We start from the raw sequence: 8,450 nt of genomic DNA, 5'->3' as shown, positions 1-8,450 counted from the left end.
AGCGAGTTGCAGTAGACGAAAAGGTTCGGTGGCTTCGTCTTGCGAGAATGGCGGTGGTGAGGCCGGAAGTTATGTTAACTTAAATTTTTTTGCCTAGCACATGATATATTTCTTATAATACCTCTTACTTTGCATAGCTTCATACAAAGAGCTGAGTAAAACCAATACTAATCAAAACATGTGCTTTGTTTGCTTTGCAGATGCCAGGCATCCGCTTTTTTCGTTGCCGTAGGTGTGACTGCCAGAGGTTTTCCTTGAGATGCCTTTTCAGGCACCTGTGGCTAATGCATGGACACGAGGCAAACTGGGTGTGTGGCCTAAATGGCTGCATGAATACTTTCAAAGTCTTCACTTCATACAAGTGACATGTATACAGGAATCATGCTGAAATAATTAAAAGAGAAACAGCAGCGATGGTTGCACCACAACTTCCTCTGGACCAAGGACAAAGTGAGTGTGCTCCATTGGAAGACATTGAAGAAACGCCCCCAAAGGATGGAGACCAGGACAAGGCGCAGAGTGAGAGAAGTGAATATGTGAAGCAACTGGCAATGCTGCTAATTAAGTGAAAAGAAGGAAGGAGGCTGACAGAGTCGACCGTGGATGAAATAGCAAATGACGTGATTTCTTTTCTTAAATCTGTTATTGAAGATGGGTACTCCACCACAGAAGAGATCGCAAATGTTAAACAGCTCTTATGCAGCCCTGAAACTGAGCAGCTCTTGACACGGCATGGCAGGTTTATGTACTGGAAAATGCATCTGTCACTTGTTGAACCCCGTACTGTGGTGCTAGGAAGGAAAAATGGGAAGATTGATAGCATGCAGTTTGTGCCCTTGTGCAAAGTCCTCCAAATTCTTCTTGAAAAGCCTTCATTTTCAGACAATTTCAATGGTTACTTGAAACATACTACCCACTTGTGCTCTGTGTTTGATGGAAAGGCTTTTCGTGAACATACATTCTTTGCTCGTGATGACACTAAGATTTGCATACAACTGTACAGTGATGAATTTGAAGTCTGGAACCCTCTGGGCAGCAAACGAGGAAAGCATAAGATAATGGCAGTGTACTTCTCACTGCTTAATTTCAGCAAACGTTTACGATCAACTTTGTCGCACATTCACTTGGCTCTTTTAGTTGAAGACAAACATGTGAAAACATATGGCATGGCTGCAATTCTTGCACCACTGCTTGAAGATATTCACAGTTTGGAAAGTGATGGCGTATTTGTTAATGAAAGCCGTGTGAAAGGGTCCATCTTTGTCTTTACCGATGACAACCTTTCTACCCATAGGATTGGTGGCTTTCAGCAAAGTTTCAGTCATGGTAGAATTTGTAGGTTTTGCATGGCACTTCACCATGAAATTACGTACAAATATCTGGAGAGTGATTTTTCACTTCGCACTCCACCAGGACATCAACACCACATAAATATGTTGAATGCCGGCCTGCCAACTGGGCCACTGTACGGAGTTAAGCAAGCGTGTTCTATCACTAGTCAGGGATTCAATCCAACGCAGCACTTTCCCACTGATGTTATGCATGATATGCATGAGGGTGTCATACCGTTTGTACTTAAACACATTTCTTCTTTAATTTCACAAGGTTCCTTTTCTCTTGACCAGTTGAACAAATCAATTGCTCATTGGACGTATGATCCAAGGGAAACGCGAAATAAGCCAGGAGCCATCCAAAAGCAGTTTTTGCAAGGAAAGGCCACCATGAAAGGCTCAGCTTCAGAGAATTTCTGCCTCTTTCGCCACCTAGCCTTTTTTGTTGGAGAGTGTGTGCCATTGGACAATGAAATTTGGCATCTCTACTTGCTTCTCCGCGAAACCATGGACATAATAATGTGCCCAGAAATTTCTGTTTCATTGATTGCTTACTTGCAGAGGAAGATTCACTTCTTTCTTCTGGACTTCAAGGCCTTGTTTCCAGCCGTGACTTTTCCTTGTAAGATGCATTATATGATTCATTATCCATCTTGGATTGAAATTTTTGGGCCTTTGACTCGGCTTTGGGCAATGCGATTTGAAGCAAAGCATCAATATTTTAAGGACATTGCTCGCAGAATACACAATTCTAAGAACCTCGCCTATAGCTTGGCTGTAAGGCACCAATATTTTCAGTGTTTCTCATTGGCAGTGGAGGCCAGCAAAACAGCGCCAGACACGACCAAATGTTTGCCTGTCATTTCTGCAAACCTCCCTGAAAAAATCAAGCAGTTCATTTCTGAGCATAACCTTGAAACTACTCATTCATACACTGTAAGCTCAGTTTGTATGGATGGGAAGACAGACGAGGCCGGATGTGTTGTTGTGGAATATGTCCGTAATGATTCCCTGCCAAGTTTTGTTCAACTCCGTGAAATATTTTACATCAACAAGGTATTGCTGCTGTTGGGGAGACTGCTTGAAACCATTTACTTTGATGAGCACTTTCACGTCTATGTTGTGTCTGCTACTCAAGAAGATAAAGTGTTAACCTCTGTGCCCAGCTTTGACACAGAAGTGATGTACATGCAAGAGCACAGGGGACGCACTGTTTTGAATGCACGTCACTCATTGCTTTACTTATTTCTGAATTGTTTTTAACAACTTTCTATATATTCGGTGCCTTCATACTTTCATTGTGAAAATCTAGGACACAGCAATTTTTAAGCTTTCATCATTTGAAATCCTGAATTGTCGGCTGCATGCTTCTACATATGCATTGCACTTACTGATCTTTTTTCATTACATGTTCTTCAATTACAAAGTGTTAATTTTTCTGTGAATGTTTGTATGTATTATGTTGCATTTGTTCTTGATTCCACTTCTTAAGGTTCACTTTTCTGGTGAATAAAATCATTTTTATCGAAATAGATTTCGTCAATTTTCTTCTGTACTGTTAGATGAGGCCCTCAGATTATAATGTTTTTTACTATATTGACAGAAGATAAATGCAAGGCTCTTAAATATCACAAAACATTTAAGAGATGTAATCGAGAAAAAATGTTTTGTGAGTTGTTCAGCGTAAGTGATTCTGGCAGACTGGTAGTGCGCATATATGTTACACGATCCTAAAAACTGCTTGAGAAAAACACTTGTGTTTAGAATGGCAAGTGAAAAAACTACCAACTATAAATGTAAAGATATGGACATCTGTTCGAACTAATGTTAAATATTGGTTCTTTATCAGTGGCTGCCGCTTTCTTAGTTGTATCTCTGGTACACACGAGCCTTACAAGCCAATGCATATATAAATATATGGTCATTTTATGTAGCCTTCTTACACCCTTTCTACACCCTACACAAAATGAAGGGTGCTTGGAGGAACAGCACCCTTTTAGACAGTGACGGAGGGTGTATATGGTAAAATAAGGGTGTCATAAAGGTGCTCCAAAGGGTGCATATTACCGGAGCACTTTTTTAGCACCCTTAAGGGTGTAAAATTTTTTACTGTGTAGTGCATGCAGCCTGCCTGTCTCCCCGAAACAAACTACCCCTATACTGGATCCTTCTCTTATCACCACTGAGACAGTGCGCTGCGTATCGCGCTGTCGTGTGCGGAGCAGAGCTCATGGTAGTCAGTTTGCATGCACCTTCGATTCTTAGGATGACTACAAGCACCCGCTGTCACACCAACACGAATGCCGCGGCAGCAGTGCGTCACTGTTGCTTGCCCCTCGTGCGAAATTCGGCATATAAGTACCCGTGATTGCCCCCTAATCAGAGTATGAGCCACGATAGAACCCGGCAAGTGATCCAAACTCTTCTGTGCGAGCTGTATTACTTCACTGCTACCGGTTACAAATAGACATTGGTCTGTTTGAGAATATAGGTGTGGAAACCCAACAGCTGCATCCAGCACATTTGGAAGCAGTCACTATCCTTGAGACGCTGGATCGCGCTGCAAAAAGCGCCAAGAGCGGCGGTTTCATCTCATTTTAAGCTGACCTCCTAGGCGAGGTTCCAATGCAGGAGCACTGTGGTGCAGTACAGACACACAGGGGGCAGGCTTTGCCGCTCCGTCGGTTCCTCGTAGGAGAAAGCCGAAAATGAACGGTAACTGAAGTAAAAGAACCCGAAACTGCGGTGATGGATCGAGTGTTTTTGAGTTTATTTGGTCTATAGCGAGATGGAAATGAATCCCAGAGGCAACTAAAGTTCGAAGGACGCGCGCTATTTGCAATGGAAACGCGCCTACAGCTGTCACAGATGAAACGACATAATGATAGCGTCGCCCCCGCGGGATTTGTGGCATCAAGGCAGCGGTCTGTGCGCTCCGAAATGCCTGCTCGCTACTAAGGGCGCAACCATCCGACCATAATAATCATCAGCGTGACCCTGCCTACGGCCGAATGCGAGGCGAGCGGAGCAATGAGAGGGTTGCACTGGTAGGGGGCCTGCATATGCGTATCGCGATTTTGAGCTTACGTGTGGTTTTGCTAGGCGGCGCTGAAAAGCAGTTCCTTTTTGTGCGGCGCGCTCCGTTTACTTCTGTCCGCGCCTGCACATTAATGTCTAAGGCATTTGAAAAAAGACGCAAGCAAAGATCTGGTGTCCATAGTATATGCAGTTTCTTTCAAGCTTTTTTGAACAATGATATCAGGTAGCATGCCGAAAGGCTGAGTCAAACAGGTCCCTACAAGCTCCTAATTTTCTGTAAGTATTAGAGCAAGTATATTCACTGATCTTGCACAGTGTCATCACCAAGCAAGTGAAATGGCAAAAAAATAATCAAAACTGACCAAGATAATCACAGAGGTAACAATTTATGGTGAACATTCACCTTTTTTCATTTAGCACTTTTAGCTTTTTTGTTCACAGGCTATATATAATTCAACAGACCTTGAAGTAGTTTGCAGTAGATGGTGCTCATTTTCCACTCAGATCTAGAGGCAGTAAAAATATTGCAACTACAGTGAAAAGTTCATTTAACACTACCTCTTGCTGGACTAGTTGGTGTAACATTGTGTAACAAAAGTAAAAATAGTGCTAATTTCTACATAAACAACACAGAAAGAACAGACAGGACGGGCGCTGTCCTGTCTGTTCTTTCTGTGTGGTTTGTGTAAAAATTAGTGCTGTTATTACTTTCGTTATACAGTGAGAGCCACAGAAGAGAAGCTGTCAAGTCCAATTAATGTTTATCATCTTTGAGGTGCATTCATAGCTGCACTATGTAGCACCATTCATATTCTTTTCATCAAGTGAAATAAGACGTATTTGCTGGACCAGTCTCTAAGGAGTGCCTTGTGGCACCGGCATTACTGCAGAAGCTTGAAATGGCTATCCTTCTACAATGATTGTCTATGAGGAGTGCAATGGGAGATGGATACTAGAAAAAAAAGAATAAAAGCATTGTTCTCATGCTGTAATATCACCTTAGGATGCTGCCCTGTAGCCCATTACTTCATATTGGCATTTTTTAAAGCCTGGCTGCATTGAAGGGGGTCTCTAGTGACTCGAGAACAGGTTGGGAGGGAACTAGAGAGGGAGAGAGAGAAAGCGGCTAAGCTGAGGCTATGCCATTGTGCTCGTTGTTGCTGTGTAGCCTTGGAGCTGAGCGGCCAGCTCTGAACTCAATCGTGGTATGAGGGTGTGGGTTTCCCTTTTTCTTCCACTCTGTGTGTTGTGCTGTCAACGTTGCATTTTTTGCGTCTTGGCTATAAGAAAAAGTGTTAATGATTCTTGCTAAAAATCACCACGAAATTTTTTAAATGACAGGAGAAATGTTTCAACCACCACTAAAAGGAAAAAAAATTGGTTGCTTGTTTCGGATTCATACGCTCCCTACATTCTAGTACAGGGAGTCTCGGAATCCTCGCTAGTTTTGTAAGGGTTCCGAGGCCAGCCGAGACCCCCCTGTATTTAAGCACTGCTTCTTTCTGAGCATGAAACTGGAACTATCTGATGACCTATTGGGAAGAGACACACACGTTATTTTGAATAGGGGAATGCCAATACATGCCATCAACGTTCTGGTCCAAAGCAGACATTGCAACACACTGATCTCAATGCAGAGAAGAAAAAAAACAGATCTGAGAAAACTCGACACATACTTGTGCTCTGCAATGTACGCTGAACGGGCACAGACAAGAACAGCCCCAAATCTGGACAGTGGAGACATCTCCGATGAAGCTCTTTTCAGACCTCTTCACTACTGAAAAGAAGGCACTTCACCTGCATACCTTCATAATTTCCAGCTGTGTATTTTGCACCCACAATTCCTGGCACTTCCTGATAATTATTTTTATTGCTGGCATTTCACACAACCACAAAAAAATGTTTAAACAGCCAAACTTCAAATACATAACGCCACTTGCTCACACTAGTTTTTATGATAAGCTCTGTACTACGTAGGTTATTGAAAACCACTTAATTTGAAAGGCCTACAAAGCGCTCTTTTTCTAGGGCTACTTCTTCGTCGTCATTTAGCAATGACTCTTATTCACGGCCGCCAGAAACTAAAAGAACTTTACAGCTGTAGGCAACGTTACCAATGTTAAAAAAGTAATCGAGCAGGCAGCTACCTGTTGTGGTATCGCAGTGACGCGTCGCTTCAATTCACTCAGTCGCTTGCATGCCTTGACGCGTCACACCCCTCCCACTTTGACCTTGACAGCTGGTATAATCGGCTCGTAGAGGTGTGTTCTAACCTTAAGACACCACATCAGATCACTATAAAGACGCACATACGCGTAGCAAATAACAGAACGCTAAACAGACCGAGCGGCGCACGCTATCGGCAGTCCGCAACGGGCCGATACTGGCGTCAAAAACACGCGTGCAGGCAGTGCACGATCACGTCCCACGTCGAATAATGAACAGGAAGTCGGGCAACCACCTTAACGAAAGCCCAAAACATACTCACGCGCCTTGCGGGGCGGTGTACAATTGCCAGATTTACATTTAGGACTCCTACGCGTGCCTGCCATTCAGCAAACGCATCTATGCATACACCTCGGCGCTCGCGTCGCAACGCATACACTGTGAACACTGACGGACCAGCAGTTTGATGATTCGATGTGGAATGCACTTAGCTGCCGCGGAAACAACCAGTGACTCACGCGCAATGCCGAAGGGAAACGAACAGGACAGAGCTGACAGAGCCTCGTCCCTTCCGCTTCTTCTCGCCTTTGCGCTCACTCGTTTATTTTCGCGGTCGCAAATTGCACGCACTCTTGCGCTACACTATTCGCAAGCTCCGTAGATGGTGGCGCCGCGCACCGGTGAGGCCGAGAAACGTCACAGAGATGATCGGCGCGAGCAGGCGCAGGCATGTGTGCGGGAGCTAGGACTTCGCAGTTTTTTACTTTAATGATTTCCAGTGAAACAGCGCAACGGCACAAGGCCAGAGGACAAGAAAGGACGATACACAGCGCTGACTAACAACAGAATGTTTTATTCAGTGAGCCATGCTTATAAAGGCGCTAGGGACACTGAAAAAACAGAAAAACAGAAAACAACACACACAGAACCGTGACAGATATCCCTCCAACCAGGCACGTATATGATAACACAAGGCTAACACGTGTGTAAATATTCATGTTCTTTCTGCAAGATAGCGACAGAAGGGGTGCTTACGCACCTCTGACCCATCTTCAAGATCTCAGACGCTTCGATAAGTTCTCTAGTCAGCTGGTCTTTGTGTCTATCAACAATTCTGCTTTTGTCATACAGAGGCTGGCAGGAACAACCACGAGAGTGAACACCAATGTGGCGGGCAGCGTTTTTGACATCATTTTTGTGCTCCCTCAGCCTATCGTTCAAACAACGACCAGTTTGTCCAGCTGCTTTGTTCGAGCTGCGCGTCAGCGGCGTCTTAAGGCTGTTTGCGATGGAAAAAAGAAGAAAGTACAAGAGAAGCAGAATGTGCTGCGTGCCGCATTGCACAAACCGGGCAGTGTGCGGACAAACAAGTCTGCATTCTTTTCTCGCTGACGCCCGTCTAAAAAAGCTGTGGGTGATTAAGCTGCGCATCGGGAAACGTGTGACACCGCCGATGAAGGTGTGCAATGCCCACTTTGTGGAGGACGACTTCTTTTGGAGCCGTATTGGTAAGCGATGTGCTATTCATTTCACTATTATGCTAGCACATATCGACTGTCTAGCGCAAATATTTCTGCAGTGTGTGTGCGCAAGGAATGAGCGGGCGACAAATGCAGATCTCAGGATGTAGAAGGGAGCTGCAACGAAATGCGTCGCTAAGTTGGGAAGTTGGCGTCAAGCTGTGCATTTTTGTAAATGCACAATCGTGAGATCTTTTCTGCCCACTAACAGCTGCTCATTTGTATGATGGTACCCGCCGCGATGGCTCAGTGGCTTTGGCATTCGGCTCGTGATCGCAATGTCGTGGGCGAAATGCAAGAAACAAGCGCCCATGTTTTGTGCGATGTGAGCTCACGTTAAATAACCCTACATAGTCTACATTAATTCTGAGCCCTCCACCACGGCAACCTCTCA

General features: G+C 44.4%; 1 pseudogene; it reads left to right on the top strand.

The window, feature by feature from the left end:
• The first annotated feature begins 200 nt into the window (after positions 1–200).
• LOC144094404 (uncharacterized) lies at positions 201–5,290 on the top strand (annotated as a pseudogene).
• The last annotated feature ends 3,160 nt before the right edge of the window (positions 5,291–8,450 follow it).

This window comes from Amblyomma americanum, chromosome 6 (genome assembly GCF_052857255.1).
Source record: "Amblyomma americanum isolate KBUSLIRL-KWMA chromosome 6, ASM5285725v1, whole genome shotgun sequence".
Classification (NCBI taxonomy): Eukaryota; Metazoa; Arthropoda; class Arachnida; order Ixodida; family Ixodidae; genus Amblyomma; species Amblyomma americanum.
This window is presented reverse-complemented; position numbering and strand designations above follow the sequence as displayed.